This window comes from Cervus canadensis, chromosome 7, assembly GCF_019320065.1.
Source record: "Cervus canadensis isolate Bull #8, Minnesota chromosome 7, ASM1932006v1, whole genome shotgun sequence".
NCBI lineage: Eukaryota > Metazoa > Chordata > Mammalia > Artiodactyla > Cervidae > Cervus > Cervus canadensis.
In genome coordinates, this window is record NC_057392.1 from 36548976 (window position 1) to 36567688 (window position 18713).

Below are 18713 nucleotides of genomic sequence, written 5' to 3' on the forward strand. Positions count from 1 at the left end.
GACTATTTAAATCCCTTTTATTTATTTATTTTTTTTAAATCCCTTTTAAAGTTTGGTGCCAGGTAGTGTTGTTCTACTTTATAGATGCATCTGAAGTACCATGTATAATGCTAAATATTTAATACTAAATGTGTTCTATTATTGCAAATAGGACCAAGGTCTCTAAACAACCAGATAAGAACATACTATACTGACAAAGAGTGCAAAAAATGCTAATAAACTCAGCTCATAGGATGAGGAAATGATTGCTATGATCTCACTCCCTAAATATAAATCTCCAACGCAAGGCATCTCCAACTCAACTCATCACTGGGTCAACACAACAAAAGCAAGAGAGATTAAGTTAAATACTGGCCTTTTCAGTCAAACAGAGAGACAAATACTCATGAGAACAGCACATGGACCAGGAAGATGATAGCAGAAAATTACCCATGCTCAGCTTCCCTCTGCATGACTAAACCCTGTTCTGTAGGTTTTCTTACGACTTTAGAGGGCAGGGTAGGTATCCTAAAAATAGGCAAACAATGGACCTCTATGAGGAAGACATACTGAAATCATTAGGGCAGCTTTGTTTCCCCAAATTAACCTTTCTCTCCTTCAGGTGAGAATAGATTTAATTGGTATAATCACTTTAGGTAAAGGACATGAAGAAAATAAAGGTATAATGGTAGGTTTACCATCAACATCACTGACTCCATGGACATAAGTTTGAGTAAACTCCAGGATTTGGCGATGGTCAGGGAGGCCTGGCGTGCTGCAGTACATGGGGTCACATAGAGTCAGACACGACTGAGCGACTGAACTCAACTGAACTGCCATCAATAACTATGCCGATTAAAAATACTCTGACAAACTAATACTCTGACAATATTCTGAGAAGCCAAGAATGTTGGTTAACTTTATACAACCATGATAAATTAGACACTGAACCAAATCAAGAAGGCTACTTGACTCCACATTTGCCTCAATCAACAATATGCAAGGGAGAGGCCCAATATGCCAAGTCACCACCCCACAGCTTACAGATGACTCACTTTGACAGGAAGAGCAGAGTTTTACTCTCATCTCACTGAATTTTGTACCTTTTCACACAACACCATGTGGTTTCTAATATGTACCACAGAGGCAACTTTGAGTCTTTAGATCCAAATGCCAGCAGTGAGCTGGGGTAGTGCTCTCTGTTTCCCTTCCCTAGCTATCATCCCTATCCCTTCCCTATCCCTTAGCAACAGAGGGGCAAGGTGGCAATTAGGCCTTATATCAGGACTGCTGGCATATAGGCCCAGGCCTCTCCCCCAGAGAAATCTGGACCACAGTCTCATATGGAAATTCTAAGCTCTGCTTAGAATAAAAGGAAACCAAAGTGTACAAAGGCAAGTTATTTTGTCTTTTATCCTGATCTTAATAGGAAATTTAAAGACATCTAAAACATTAAACTGTCAAGTAGTCTTGAAATTAAGATAGTGGTTTTAGACTTTAAAGGAAAAGGAAACATAGAATAGGATAGAATGAGATAAAATTGACAGAATGGCAAATATTGGTATCATGGATAGAATGGAAAAATGGTATCATGCACAGAAAGAGTAAATATTGTAAAGTTTTTGTTTCAGTGTGTGTATATCTACGTGAGCATACAAAGTCATGATTTAAATGTATTTCTTTCTATGGTTTATGAAAATGTTTGAAAACTACTAACTATAAGTGATACCTCTCTGATTGCCCAAATATTGGCTTTGAGAGTTGGTCATGCCACCTTTTAAGTAATTAGTCCACCTATTGTAGGACTTAAGGCCATGCCTTTTCCCTATCTACTAAATTCCAATAGTGCTTCCTGTCACTGTAACAACTACCCATTTCCAAATGCTACCTGGGAGGTGATGTCCCCCTCTATAAAGAAATGTGAATTTATAGATCAAAGATCGCTAACTCAATTCATAACTGCTGAAAAGAGTGTTTCCAAGTATCCTTTTGTAAGGAGAGCTTCACTTCCAATGGAGATCACTTTGTAGGCCCTTATCTGGAAAATATATACTGTTCTATTTAAACTGCAAATTAAGCCTTCTGTTCCAAGCACCCATCAATCTGATACTAAACTCATTAGCAAAATGAAATGAAAAGAACACAACATAAATTGCTATTAATGGAGTTCCACGTATGTCACTCCCCACACAATGTACTAAAAATGCACAAGTATCTGTACTTTTTAATACATAGCATTCCAGAAGGGAGGTTTTCCTTAAGGCTACAAAGACACTTTATAAAGCTCCCTTTCAAGGCTAAACTTTAGGAATTTTCACCATCAGTTTATGTTGACTGAGTATTTACTCTTTGGTGGATTCTCTCTTCTATAGACAGGATCCAATAAGGAGAAATTATGGTCTCTGGCCTAAAGAATTGAAATTGTAATATTTTTTAGAGTCCAGATATTTACTTCCTATGACTTATTTTTTATGACAGTGATAAACAGCTCATAATGCTTCATCTGTCATTCTTATCCACAGAATCTAGGAACAGTATAATATATAAAATTTTGAAAATAAAGACAGAATCTGCTGGTAACATCCCATTGAAGCACAATATTTACATTTGCACTTGAGTGGGGGAATTTTTTCTTCTCTGGAGCAGAGTATAGTCTTTACAGATAAATTAGCTCTCCCAAGTTTTAAATAGTAGATATTTTGAAGATATCAAGAGAAATAGTCTAAAATTTATAAATAACTCAGAAATGGTAAAATTGCATTTGAATTTTTCACAAAATTTCCAATCTCTGGCTAGCTGGGGACCAAACTACATGTAAACCAAGATTTAAATAGACCAGAACCTAAAATTCACAAATACTCCAAATTACCCAGCTATTTTCCTTCCAGGACCCCAAGAGGAACTGAATAGAATTCTCACTCCCCTCACATCTCATAATGAGCACCAAAGGACAATTAGTTAAAGATGAAAAAAAAAAAACCCTAAAGGAGTGTTTTTAAGACAGAAAATCGCACAGCTTACAGCTTATCTTCCAATATTTTATTGGATAAAATGTGAAGAAACAAAAAGATGGACATCAAGAAAGATAAAAGTGGAAATGGAGAATAATATACTGTATGTTTAAATGATAAAGTGAACAAAGAAATATGAGGGAAAAAAGACCACTTAATCATTTTAAGGTGAAAGACTGCTCAAATGAGTAAAAGAAGACCCCATAGTGAAAGATCTTGGGGATAAACCCAGATAGACTGCACACTGCAAATGTTCAGCAAAAATTACTCAAATTGAGAAAGAAAATCCATTAGATATAGGAAGATTAAATAAATAAAATCCATAAGAAGAAAAATGAAGCCCAATTTGCAGAGACAGCAACACCAAAACCAAGTGAGTATTCTTTTATTGTTCTTATTTCAACTTTGTTCATTTTTTTATGCCAATGGACAAAATCAGCTAGTAGTATGCAGAAATTCAAAGATATTTTATTAAATTAATAATAAAAATTTATACACATATACTAAGCAAATACATACACCCACACACACATGCACATGGAAGGCATTAAGTAGATTCCCATGCCTCAGATGTATTTGAAGCAGACAAATTTAGAGGTTCTGGGTTCAAAATAATGACAAATACAAAGCTTGTCCTACAATTCATTAATAAGTTAAACTCAGATAAATCACTAGCATTAAATGGGATCTGACTAAGAAGAAAACTGTCCTGAATATCTAACCAACCTGTCTCTAAAGTGGCCGTTTTTACGGAAAACTGAAAATACACTGGCAATGCGTCTAATCACAAAAGAAAGGGTTTAGGAGCAACCTTGTTAACCAAAGACAAAGAAGGGAAATATGCACAAAACTGTAAGACATTTGAAAATCTTAAACCTCACTTGGTTAACTGAGACTCTCACATCTGGGTTTCCAGTGGGGTTAAATAAGCATTGGTTAGTGCAGTAATCATAATATAAAATCTATTCACATATTAACAAATACTTTGATCAACAGTTCAAAGAAAAAATGTGCAAAAAATTTTAAGTAAACACAGAATTAGGAATATATATGTATATTTCCACAGGCATGGAACTATCTTAAAATAGGAAGTAAAATGTGAAGTGTAGATGTATAATAAAAAAGACAGGCAATCATTTTTATAAGCTTTGACTATGTAATCTAAAGTGATAGCTTCACATCCTTTCGAGTTCACTGACCTCTTCAGGTAGTAAAATACGAACCCAGAGCACCATGGAATCCTAAGGAGCTGGTATGGCTCCTCATATACTATAGATTAAGAAACTGAGATTCAAGGAAGATTAATAATGGCCTAATATTAAAGCATAAACATCAGGAAGATTTTATAAGATGTACAAATTAGAACAAAAGTTATCAAATGAATTTACCATAAGAGTTCACCAGGAGGCATGTGGTTGACTATATTATTATAATAAAGAATGGGCTTTCCCTGTGGCTTGGCGGTAGAGAACCCATGTGCAATGCACAAGCCGCAGGAGATGTGGGTTCGATCCCAGGATCACGAAGATTCCCTGGAGGAGGGCATGGCAACCCACTCCAGTATTCTTGCCTGGAGAATACCATGGATGGAGGAGCCTGGTGGGCTATAGTCCATAGGGCTGCACAGAGTCCAACATGACTGAAATGACTTAGCAGGCAAGTACGCCTAATATGTGCTGTGCTGAGTCACTCAGCCATGTCTTCTTCTTTGTGATCCTATAGACTGTAGCCATCCAGGCTCCTCTGTCCATAGGGATTCTCCAGGCAAGAATACTGGGATAGCTTGCATGTCCTTCTCCAGGGGATCTTCCTGATTCTGGAATCAAACAGGGGTTTCCTACATTGCAGGCGGATTCTTTATCAGCTGAGCTACCAGGGAAGCCCATAATAAAGAACACAAGACTGTATATTTAAATATAACCTTTGAAAGATGATCCCCCCCAAAAAAAGACCTTAAAATAATTATAGTACATCCTCTAAAAACATCTCAATGTGTTATGGCTATACTGATGCCAAAAATACTGGCTATGGATAGAAACCTGTTGGATCCGGACTTTAGGATCACCAATACTTGACAACTAGATATCAGAAAAGATGCCTACAAAAGAGATATCAAGGGAATAACAAGGGGCTTAGGAAGAAAGTCAGAAGAGACTGATGCTGTGGAAAATAGGGAAGAATGCATTTCAAAAAGGAGGAAGTGGTCAGAAAGGTGAAATGCTCAATGAGATCTCAATAAGAGTTACGTTGGTGAAGTGATACAGGTCTTGGAGGCAGATTGGGTGAATTGATGATTGCACTGGTGAGGAAATGGAAACAATATAAACATGTCTCTGGTGAAGTTTGAGTGTAGATATGGAAGAGAGAAAGCAGTAGCTAGTTGCATTTTCTGTCTTTATATATGACCCTTTCATTCACCAAATCCAAGAAGTTGGCTTATTTATAACTCCTCCACCATATTCCAAACCCACTTGATCATCATGTGGATCATTGTCTTTCCACTCTCTTAAATACGTCATCTTATACTGGTCTTCCAGTGGCTGACCAATAGTGACATGATAAAACTCAATCTCCCTGGTACAGGATTTAGGGCATTTTATAGTCTGACCAACATTACCCATCCAATCTCACTTCTTACTTCCACCCTAAGATGCAGCCTTACTAAACCAGTTGCCATTTCTTTTTGAGCCAGACTCTTTCATTCCCCAGGGCCTTCATGCATACTGTTACCTTTTCCTAGAATATTCTTCCCAGTGCAACTACACACCCACCCCCACCCACTGTCCGCCCTTCACCTATCAAATCTATTAATCTTTCAAATCTCCATTTGAATATGATCTTTGAAAATCCTTCCTTAATCTCCCAAGTAGATCTTATGTTCCCATAATAACTTTTTAGGCCCCTCTCATGGTATTAATACTTATAGAATTTTTTGTGTTTGAGACCTCAGCCACCCACAGGTCTCTTGAAAGCAGATACCCTATATTTTCACTTGTATATCTCTATGCTTTGCACAAAGTTAGCACTAATAATGTTTTGCAGTGAATGAAAGGATGCAATTATTACCAAAGATATGTTATACCAAAATATAACTAGCTTTAGATTAGGTCATAGGTGGGATATATATATGCTGTTATTGTTGTTGTTGTTCAGTCACTGAGCCATGTCCGAGTCTTTGCGACCCCATGGAATGCAGCACTCCAGGCTTCCCTGTCCTTTGCTATACTCCTGAGTTTTCTCAAATTCACGGCCACTGAGCCAGTGACGCTATCTAACCACCTCATCCTCCGCTGCTCTCTTCTCCTTTTGCCTTCTGTCTTTCCCAGCATCAGGGCCTTTTCATATATATATATGTATAATTGGTTACTAAAGAAAAATAGTGATTTATGAGTCACCGGTGAATTTATTTCCTTGAAAACTACATATTTGCAAGATAAGATGAATTATATTCTAATGCAAAAGAAGTTTACTGAACTACCTTTCAATTTGGTGGCTTTCCTCAGTGACCTCAGCGTCTATGCATTTAAGACGAGTCACCTAAAAAAGTACTGCAGGGGGGTTCAGGATGGGGAACACATGTAAATCCATGGCTGATTCATGTCAATGTATGGCAAAAAACACTACAATATTGTAAAGTAATTAGCCTCCAACTAATAAAAATAATTGGGAAAAAAAAAAAAAAGGTACTGCATACCTGTAATATCCAGAACACTGAAGAGTGCTCCCACACACCATAATCTTGGCAGGATTTAAACATGCAAATATATTCTGCTTTGAACCACCTTCAAGTGCTATTTGGGCAATAAGTACCTTGTAAGTAGCAGGAAAGGTATATAGTGAACCTATATAAAATGTTCAGTTCGGTTAATGTCCCTAAAATGAGAAGACATTTCATTCTAGAGTTTAAAGCCAAGAAATCTCATGAATCTCAACAAGGATGAGCTCTCCTATTTTAAATAGGTTTTAAGTATTCCCCCTATGTAGAAATGGCAGAATGGCCACAGGTAAAATCACTTTGCCTATCTTTCTAGCATCCAATTTAAAATGTATAATAGAAAACATGAGAAGTTAAAAATATGGAAATAATTTTAAAGGATTCAGTTTAAGTACTTCAAGATACAGAACAAGTCCTTCTCTATTGCTATGGAAGATAGATGGGTAATTAGGAAGAGCTTAATGATTTTTTGTGGCTCCTTCAGAAAACTTGGCCTGTTTTACATGTATTCAAACCTCAGACTTGACAGCCTTTGTTTTTTTTTTTTTCTTCTTCTTGAGTGTTTATGTGTTATTTTGGGGGGGGTTGCTTTTTTTTCACTGAACCCCCAAACTCTGTCTTTGTTAACATAAAATAGGAAGATATGATAAGGGTAGAGGAAAATTCTGTGATTTAAAAATTGCTATTCAGTTTTCTATACTTAAACTTCAAAAGATTAAAAGCAGCCTAATTATCAATTGGTAAACTGTTTTCTAGTATTTTTGGCTCTCAGACAAGTGTCTATACAAATAATTGTCTACTTGGGGAAGGTTAATTTCCAAAGACCCCACAGCGGGTAGTTTTGATCTCTACTTTCTCCACTTTGAGAATCACTGTTCTTATTCAGGCAGCTGATGTATTGCAGCTGTGATGATACACCTATTTTTCTTACTTTTCGGACTTAAAATTTTATCCTAAACTCTAGAAAAAATAAATACATGGCAACTGGTCAGGTTTTGAACATATGGTTCCTGTAATTCTAAGAGATGATTAAATATTACCCATAGTCAGGCTTTTTTTTCACCATAATTCCCAGTCATACCTGTCATAAGCCTGCCATGTGCGTACCTGCTTAGTTGCTCAGACGTGTCTTTGTGACCCTTTGCACTGTAGCCCACCAGGTTCCTCTGTGGGATTTGGGGAAGACCTCAAATGAACTTACTTAGAGCTGTCCTCTTTAAGGATGGAAAAAAAAAAAAAAAAACAGGTATCTGGATTCCAGTACAGGTATAGACCTTGCAAGTCATCTCTATTTTGGCTTAATCAGAGATTTTCCAAAAATCTAAAGATGATGATACATCTTTAAAAAAAAATAAGAGAACCATACACTAAACTTTGCTCTGTAAACCACGGGAAAAAGTATCTAAAGAGATCCCTTATGGGGTCATTGTTTCACATGATAAAGCAAGAAGAAGATGGGGCCAAGTCTCATAAGTCTTAGATCATTCGAATTATTCTAACTAGTGAATCTTCTTCAAGGAAAAAAGTGGGCTCCGTTTCTGTTTTTAAAAATCCAGAGTGTCTGTAATAGTGCAACTAATGACAACTTTCCCGTTATTCTCACTTAAGAGGAAACCCTATAATAAGAGCTTCCCAGAATGTCAAATAATACTTGTCTCATAACAGGGTTTCTTTATTCATTCACCACGTCTCTTTTGATATGCACAGATAATAAAAGTTCATGTAAAACTAAAGGTAATATAGAGCAGAAGCCAACACTAATTCTGTATAAATATGTCTGATTAATAAGAGTGCCATTGTTATGGTTATTTTGTAATGTCACGATTGCTACAAAAATGGAGGATAGAAGTACTCTTACTCTTGCTGTTTTTGTTCATCCTCTGTCAACCAACCAGTCTGTGAATTTTTGCTCAATGAGGGAAATGAGGGATAGATTTTTGTCCATTAATTATTTCTATTTCATTAGTTCATATCATAATCTGTGAAACTAACTTTAAATTCAGGGGAAAAATTAGGGGTTTTATTCTAAAATTAAACCTCAACATCCTCTTTAAAAAAAAAAAAAAAGGAATACATGCTCCAGGCTTAATTTCTAAGCTCCCTTTTCTACATATACAACTACTATATCACTCTGGTGTTCACCAATGATAAAATTTAGCATGCTAGCACTAAGACGTTCTTATGGGCTCAACATGTTAAACCTAAACTACAGTTTAATACTACAACCATAACCAAGGTTGTATGTGAGATTCAGTTCCAAAAATTAGAAAAACCCCACCCTGTTAAGTAACAAGAAAGTCCAGAAATGAGTATATGGTTCCTTATTGGAATGGCAATAGAAAACAAGTAATAGGTAATAGCACACATTCACAGCAAACAGACAGGAAGATAGATTTTAAAGATGTGTCTTAGGCTGGTAGGTAAGTTTGTATTGTCATTTCTTTTCTTTTCTTTTTAAATTCTTATCTCCTACATCCTAGCTTCCCCACTTGGGGCAGCAGTATAATATAAAAACTTAACAGTTGATCTTAAATTTAGCTGACATTTTTATATCCTTCACAACACACTCTTTAGATTGCACCCAAGAAGGAGATTATTAAATAGTAGCAGGAGACCAGTTACCAAACCATTTTGACTGAACAAAAAACAGCACTGTGACTTCTTACTGACAAATGAAACAATATTTATACAATCATTATAATCAATTTCATAAATAAAGAGCTATTAATGACTGGAGAAAAACAGGAAAGAAATCCTATTTCTCCCAAGTTCCCTCTTCCTCTCCTAAAACCTCACATTAGTTTCAGCAGTGGAGGACGTTATGCAAGACAAAGAATGGACTTGGCTGAACTGAAGTCTCCTGTCAGTCAGAAGGCAAGGACACATTTCTGTGATTATTTCAGCCTCTTTTTATTTTTGGTAGTGATTAGCCAGAGTTCCATTTTGCTGGGGCTGACATCACTTACAGCTCACTTTTTTTTTTTTTTAATTAGGCTTTTCTTTTCTTTTTATAAAGTAAATTTACATATTTTCAGTCTCTCAATCCCTTCTATGTTTTATTTATGAATACAGCCCTTCTTGATGGTAACTTTAACATGAAAGAGGTAGTTATTAATGTCCCAATCTGCTAGGTTAATCCCTCTCCACATACTCTACAGAGAAGTTTAAGGTAAGTAACAGTTTACAGTCAAAATTAGGTTTAATTATGCTTAATGAGAGTTACTGTCTCTGTTTACTAACTGCATTTAGGTGTGTGGATCCTAGATGAATTTTCCCTTGGCCTCATTCTGATTTCTTAATAGTGCCACTGTGTGCTGTGTACGTGGTGCTTAGATCTATAAAAGCTACTCCTGGAGAACAACGTGGGAAGACACCTGCTTCACTTGAGACACCATTAAATGAGTGTAGCCTTAACACAACTTTGGGAAGGGAGTTCTTATTTTATAATGCTTTCCAAACAGATCCATTTAAGAGGCTAATTATTGCCTAAATTTCAGATCCTGGGTAAGTCTATACAAAGAAAAAACTGTTCATACTAAGTACTATCATCACTAGTGGATAGTGTAAATTTAGAGTATTAAACACTTCTAAGACTAGTAATCCTCTAGTGTCATCAAGTATTAAGATATAAAACTTCTTTGACAAGTCACTGGTTTGGTTTGGTCTTTCTTTTTGTCACCTAAAAAATGTGTTTTGTTTTAAAATTGAATTAAATTCATTGTAGCATATAGGACAAAACTTTTCTTTCCTTACTGAGCTGTCACAATAAGCATGAAAACAAATGCTCAGACCTAGAGGGAATCCTGTAGCAGTGACCCAAAGGAAATTTAGTAGACATATTTTTTTAAAGAATCCTTTTTTTGCTATGCTTATGTTGTGGACAAATTTTGAGTAGAATTGATTACTACAGTTAGTTTCTTTAAGGCTACTGATAGGTTGATCAATTCAATAAACATTTATTAAGTATCTGGTCTGAGCTAAACAGAAAGAATGAAGAAAGTATAGTCCCTTCCCTCAAGAAGCTTACTGCATGGGAAAGGAAACATAGTTGGTGAAATAAAAATTTGCTCACAATTAGCTTCAGAAATTTTTTGTCTTGCAAAAATTCTACCCTTAGTTAATGTAACTTGACTTAATTTTTGCTTTTAGAAAAAAAAATAGAAGCAACTATTTCCTTAAAACCACAATTTAATGGGTTTAAAGGAAAATAGTGCAATCCAAACTATATGCTTAATTAGAAAAAGACTTTCTACTGCTTAGATCCTGTTTTAAAAGTAATTTAGAAATAACATAGTTTTGGAGAAGGCAATGGCACCCCACTCCAGTACTCTTGCCTGGAAAATCCCATGGATGGAGGAGCCTGGTGGGCTACAGTCCCTGGGGTTGCGAAGAGTCGGACACGACTGAGCGACTTCACTTTCACTTTTCACTTTCATGCATTGGAGAACAGAATGGCAACCCACTCCAGTGTTCTTGTCTAGAGAATCCCAGGGACGGGGGAGCCTGGTGGGCTGCTGTCTATGGGGTCGCACAGAGTCGGACGGGACTGAAGCGACTTAGCAGCAGCAGTAGCAAACACATAGTTTATGATAAGTGTTTGCCTATTTTTGGAATATCAATTTCCTCTTTTGGGGTTTCTATAAAGTAAATATTTTTTTCTTTTAAATCTTAAAGTACAAAGAACATACAGGGAAATATATTTTCCAGGAAAAATTTTAGGAACAATACTATAGATCCTATAAGGGTCACATTCCTTGAAAGGTCTTTATTTTCATTGTCATCATATAAATTAACATTTTTTATGAAAAATATCATGCTAAACTTAGCTAGAGAAGAATCTGACCAAAACCAAATTAACCATTTTTTAATATACTTGAAATACAAAGGGATGGTTATGTACCTTTAAGAAAAATATTCAGATGTTTTTAAATAATCATCTCTACATGATATTTTAGATTTAATTTTGTGAACTTAGCAACAAAAAAAGACCTGGTTTAGTACAAAATGAGAAGATAACTACTTTGGAAGTGAAGAAATTATCCAATATTATTAGATTTTTATTAAAGAGGAACAGAAAACTGTATGCTGAACTATTTTCAGCATATACATATCTTCTTTTTATACCATAAGAACCCTCCATTTCAAATCCTGAGGATACCAGCAAAGTGTAGACATATCTGGATGTCTTCTTGCACTTACTTAAATTGACCTTTCTGCATGTACTCTTCATCTCAGTACCCTGAGCTATGCACATTTAAAAACCACTGACTAGTTTATATTCTCCCTCACCATGTTACTTAGAACCATCTTGAGGACTTTCAAATTGCTAACAGACACTGGGCATAATACATAGGCACCTAGTTCTGTATCCTTGCTCAACACAAGAAAGGGAAAAACCTAGAATCAATTAGTAATAAAGTTCCTCTCACCCTGCTAAATATTAAAAAGTCAGTCTCATTCTGACACCAGTTAAATAAAATAAGTATGGTCTTAGTGTTAACTCATAGGTTATTATATAAAAATAACTATAGTTAAATATAATAGACTTCGTATATAAATATACATAAATAAACTTGAATATAGCATGTATATGCAGGGCAGCTACGTGTTATATTTGAATGTATATATTTTATATTTATATTACTGTTTTTACATGTCAACATTTTTCCCAGAAAGTTAAAAAGAGAATACTTAAACTGTTTTCATAACACAAATTCTAACTGAAATAAAATGTTCTTTAAAAACTGTAATTTAATGGCTGCTGTGTCAAATAGTGAACCAAAGGGTCAAACCTTATAATTCACAGTTTGAGAGGTCATAGCTTAAATTATAACTTTAAAAAACTGATTATCTGTGAGTAATCTGACAAATCCAACTAATATACTCTGAATGCATATAAAGTCTTTTTGAGAATAAAAAGAATGTATGTCCAAGTGGACAGTTGATGGAGGAAATGGCCTTTTTACTGGACAAGGCTGAAGTCCAGCATAATGACTTGGAATGCCTTTGAATGAGCATGCAAGGCTGGAAGGCCAAGCGGTATACATATCCAAAGGGAGCATAATGAACAACCTGATCTGCAGACAAAAATATTCCACACAAATGTCCAAAGAAAGGAAGGAAAAAATATACACTTCTATCACTTAGTCTTTCATCACTACTGCTACTACTCAATTTACAGATAAACTCAAACTATGGAGCATTAATAAATAATCTTTAAAGAAATAATTTTTATAATTTAAAAAATACTAGAAATTTCCATTGTTTTTCAACCTGAGATTGAAAATACTTATGAAGGTAACATATATTATATATAGTAAGCCAGATTTATAAAAGTTTTCTTTATGACTCACCTTGAAAGTAAATATCATTGCACCTATCTTCATCCCAAGGCCACCCACCCTTCAAAACATAATCTGAAATAATTTTGCCTGCCTATATTTTTTAAATCTAGAAGAATTCCTCTATTAAGAAGGCAGGCCATTGAAGACCAAATTTCTTAACCCAAGTCAGAATTCAGAAGTCCATAAAAATAAGTCATTTTTATATCTTTTTATATATATAAGTCAGTTATATATCTATGTTATAAAGTTTACTTATGTGTGTATTTTATTTTCTTATTAGTCCTTCTTCTTTCTTATAAGGGCTTCCCCTGTGGCTCAGCTGGTAAAGAATTTGCCTGCAATGCAGGAGACCTGAGTTTAATCCCTGGGTTGGGAAGATCCCCCAGAGAAGAGAAAGGCTACCCACTCCAGTGTTCTGGCCTGGAGAATTCCATGGACCATATAGTCCATGGGGTCGCAAAGAGTCAGACACAACTGAGCAAATTTCACTCATCCACTCTTTCTTATGAGTCCCCCAAAGGGGAAAAACTATGTCTCATTTTTTTACTATAGCTATATCTAACCCCTAGGAAGTTCTTGGCACAGAGCACACATTCAATAAATATTTGCTGGAGGGTGGAAAGAAGGAAGAGTAGGAAGGCAGGAGGCTTATAGTTAGCTAATCTCTTCTAGAATTATGTATGTTATGGTGGGAAGAAAAATCCAAAAAATAATGTATACTCTATTTACTCAGTTTATCTACCCAGCAATTTGCTGACCCATGTATCTATTCTAGAAACCAAAAAATTTAAAACAGCTTCCAAAAGTACATATTAAAGATAAAACAAATGAAAAGGATCGAAAGTAGAGTGGGAAATAAGATGTTTATGTATGCATGTAAGGACAATTACAGGAAAAGAAAGGAATTTGCTGTTTTAATTTCTTCAGTTTAAATTAAATCTTATTATAACCACTTATTATAATGCTTTTATTACAACAAAACATTAAGGGATGTTTACTAGTTCCTCATCTGGCCTTTTACTATAGCAAACATTACATAACCAGATTTTTTCATATCATGAATCATAGAGTCTATGAAGGAGACAGATATTCAATTATAATAAAGTGTAATAAGTAAGTTATAATAGCAAAAACATAACTTTGAGAACAAAGAACTCTTCTCTGAACCAGAAAAAAATGTTTGCTGCATGGTAACTGCTTTACTTCAATGCTACTACTATGTCCTATTACACATCTCAGAAGAGAGACTTTCATAAACACTTATTAGCTCTTGATGCACAAGGAAATACATGCACTCAAATGTTACTGGTACAAAGGAGATTCAAACATGTAAATCATCATATCATAGAAAACACATTTGAAAAAATATTCTTTTTTCTTGTAAGTGAAAGCCAAACTCTGATTCCACTTAGCCTTTTAATGTTTCTCATTCCGTTGGACCAGCCCGCACATACTGGGCTCTGGATAGGTCCTGGGCTCAACCATCTGGCCCTTTATTTACTTAATTCTTTTTTAACACTGACAAGTGTATTAGTAACACTTCCTTGATCGCTGGTAAATATAAAGCCACTACACAACTAAGATTTTCCCTAATTCTGAAAGTCACTAATTAGTTGTGGGTAGGGGTCGGGGAGTATTACAAAGATATGTTGAACAGTACTACAAAAAGTAATCTAATCCCCAAGAAGAAATTATGTTAATCTGCTTCCCACTTCATTAGAGGAATAAAAAACATCTTGTCATCACTAAAAAATACAAAAGAGACCTGGATATTTAGAGAAATGGTAGGTAGGGAGGAAAAATGAATGCAGCATTTCATCAAGAAAATCCCCTACACTTTGTGGACAACAGTCATGGTTTTTCTTGGTATCCTCTGATTACTCTATTTATCAGTGTGTTCCATGAGCGTAGTTTACCCAATTAATATAAAAACAATCTTCCAAAAGAAACACATATGGTAAATGAATCCTATTTAATAGAACTGATAATTCTACTGGCACTTAACTTATGCATTAAGCAACTTTGGAAAATACCTTAATAGTTTCAAACCAGTGAGGTCTCATTTACCTGACCTTGCAGTATAAAATACTATAGGTTTAGAGGAGAGAATGCAATTTCTAAAAAGTGATTTACAGAGAATACATGGTCTAATTTGTTTGTTTGTTTTTCCACTGGATAAGAGATAGTCTAACGCTGTTTATTTTCCTGTAAAGTTTAGATTTGTCAAAGAACATCAACACCAGGCTTAAAATATCATAATTCAACTCCCTAAGTTTAAGGATTCTAACTGTGTAAGGTTGAATTGGTTGTCCTCATTTCTAGGATCAAACAACTTAACACCAAGCAAAAGTCTTTAAGAGGCTATTTCAGGTTTCAGTCTATCTCCTTCGTTCATCTGGGAAAAGGATGATGTTCTCTTATAGTACTTGCACCAAATAACTATAATCTCAATTAAAAACTTATAAAACTGTGGATTGTGAGGCAGGTGTAAATATTTCCAAATCTTATAACTAATGAATAAAATTTAATTGGCTTATATGCAGAAGTAAATTTATGGGAGGCTGAAGAATAGAATAAACAAGGGGAAAAAAGTACATTGTTTACTATGTAATTTAAGAACTGTCAAAGAAGTGGGGCATGTCTTATTTACTGGTGTATGAAAAGAGAAGAATGAATGCTTTTGCATGCAAATAAATGCAGGTATAGAAACATAATAGAAGTTTCCTGTTACAATGGAACCTAAACTTCTCTGGGCAGTGATCAGCTAAGGAGAAACAGAGACAGTTACAATGCAGTGATTAACTGGCTGACAGATCTATTATTCATGGCAGGTATGTAAGCAGTCAGTGCAGCGATGCTGGTGGCCTCTCCTCATCAAGCAGCTTTGCCAGTACAGACTGGATGTCTGGAACCAGGCAAGACACAACAACAAGAAAACCTAGAGCCAGCTAAGGGAAGATTCAGCACAATTCATCTCCAATTTTAAATAGTACTAGAAATCTCCATTGAAGAAGATTTTTCCTTGGGATTGGCAATATATTGTATTTACAGGATGTAGACCAACACTCCCCTCTGATTTATCTTATTGCACTTAGCAACATGCCTAAAACACCTACCCAGAAATTTCCAGTATATTACAGAAAAAAAGGAATTTTTAGCATTAGTTGGCAAAAGTATCTGTTGATAGATATGACCATCATGTCCTTACAGGAACAGATGGTCAAAGTGAGTCCATTTCATTGACAGTATATTGTGTGGGTCTTTTTATTTTTGAACAACCAAACCAAACAAAAGCATAGCACGGAAGAGGTCATTGTGCCTTCTCTCATTTGGTTGGTAGCTTTATCTTTGAAATATGAAAATAAAACCAACATGGACTATAATCCTCCACAGTACCATTTCTGCATAATATTTAATGGTCTATTTAAGTATTCACATTCAAAAATCATCCAGATATGTGTGAAGATGGAAAAACAAATCAGATATTTTTAACTTTCAATACCATGATCTCCAGCAAAAGGAGAAAATATAAAGTAGCCATATTTCTTATTCTTCAGTTTTATCTAACCAACTGTTTACCAACTGTTTATTGGCAAATTACAACTTTTTTTTGGTATTCAGGTATTTTAATGAAAGACAAGGGAAAATGTATTTTAAAAAAGCAAATGTCCATAAAATCTCTTATTTTCATTTGAAAGGCTGTGCTCTATATATAGATTATTTTTACTTAATAATGTTAAAGTATAACAAATGAATATTCATAACCAAAGAAATTAATAGTCTAGCAGATAACCAATCCCTAGTTACTACATTTTGCTCCATGAGATATCCTGAAATACACACACACACACACACACACACACACACACACACTATTATTTGGATGCTTATTATGATATCTTCATCAATATAACCAACTCAAAATATAATTTACTTTGATTTTTTTGAAGTAAAAATACTACTATGAGGCAAAAGAAAGAGAAAAAATAAGAATATATGTATATCTATAACAGCTAGTAGTCAAAACAACAGCTTAAAATTATGCTAAAATGCATCTACACATGTGGCTGTGAAAACTTAAGTGCAAGGAAAATTCTGGTTACCCACCTTCAGAAGGAGCTGATGAAGTATGAGGTTTAAGAGTACATCTTTAGTACTTCTGTACCTTAAAATATTGCCGAGTATTAATTTTTCATCAAGTTGTCATTTTCTCTGACATTTGGTTTTATTAATCAAGGCATTTATCATTAATTTGTAGAAAATATCATAATTAAGCCAAATAAAATAAAATCCTTAAAAGGTTAAAATTAGAAAGCAGGTGAATGAGAACTTTGACATTACCCTGTTGACATACAGGAGCTTTTTGAAAGTATGAGAATCAAGTTTATGAAGTGAGTTTGGTGCCTCAATCTTGGGGCTGGCTGTTTTTTTTTTTTTTTAATGTTATAAAGATTTGATTTAAAGCTCCCTGACAGTTTTGACATTCAGGTGAAAGTACTGCTGCTGCATTTGGAACAATTTGCATATCCCACTGCTAAATGGAATGTTTGAGGTGTGCACTGGTGTAAAGAAATTAAAAACAAGCTATCACACATGCTTAAGTGTATGTGTTCACAAAACTGATGGTTGTATCACACCACCCCATCACCCTCCAATGTAATCTGTGATTTACTCCTCTGTAATAAATTACCCTACCATGTTATTCTTGCTGGAAGATCTAACCATGCATGTAAGAAGCAAAGTAATCACAGCCCCTTCTTGTATCAGAACCTTTCTTCAAACCCTATGAGCTCTTTACACACAATGCAGCCACACATCTATTGTAAACTTCTTGCCTGAAATTCTGGATTTCTGACTATGAGTAGCCATTATATCTTGTCTACATGGTTTTGTTGTCTCCTCAAAAATGTATTTTTATTTCTTATAGTTAGTTGTAAAGCTCTTCCTAAAGAGGGATAGGTACTGACTTTTTTACTTTGAGCCAACGTGTCTATTTAGGAAAAGGGCAGGGCATAAGATCAGAAGAGTTCCAAACTGCTTCAAAAATCAGGGGAGGGACCATAGTATATTCCCAAATAGAAGGCTGAAGGGATACAGCAACACCAAATTAGGCTGACATATTCTGAAACAACAAAAGCCTTTTTCTTTTTTGACTCATAATGTTAGATTATTTTTAGGTATACATAGAAATGTTTGTTTAATGTGTTAAAGGAAAATAAAGAAAAGACCTGAGGGAGTAAGCTGAGGGTCTTTAATATTACGAAACTTTTCAGGAAGTTGAAAACCTATTGAACAAAATACTGGACATTACCTTTAGCCTTCAGAGCCTCAAAGGGAAATTCTTACTTCTTTTTGTGTGACTGTAAAAGAGAAACACTTAAAATTAGGAATTACATTTCCATAATGATTAGTCATGAGACATAGGTAGTTGAATTTGTATATGTCAACTAATATCTATAGTTTTAAAAAGATAAATAAAGGCTAATGTTAATTTGTCTATGTGCAGAACAAGTACTTGGTAAAATATAGCATGAGTTTACAATGGAAACCACTGTACAGGGTTTAGATGGAGAACAGAATATTTATGATAGCATTATTAGAAGCTTTATTAATTTATACAAATGTTTCTACATTTATATTTTAAAACACTAATATCAAATAGTC

At 34.8% G+C, this 18713-nt stretch overlaps 1 protein-coding gene across 25 annotated transcripts in view; it reads right to left on the reverse strand.

The window, feature by feature from the left end:
* The window catches only part of ZBTB20 (zinc finger and BTB domain containing 20), an 846256-nt gene that overhangs the window by 660228 nt on the left and 167315 nt on the right, over nt 1-18713 (reverse strand). For 23 of the 25 annotated variants that reach the window (XM_043474915.1, XM_043474934.1, XM_043474916.1 and 20 more), the window contains one exon: nt 18361-18409. The exons of the other annotated variants lie outside the window; for them this stretch is intronic. The gene's annotated coding sequence lies outside the window, so the exon portion shown is untranslated. The remainder of the gene's footprint in view (nt 1-18360; nt 18410-18713) is intronic. 25 annotated transcript variants of the gene reach the window in all.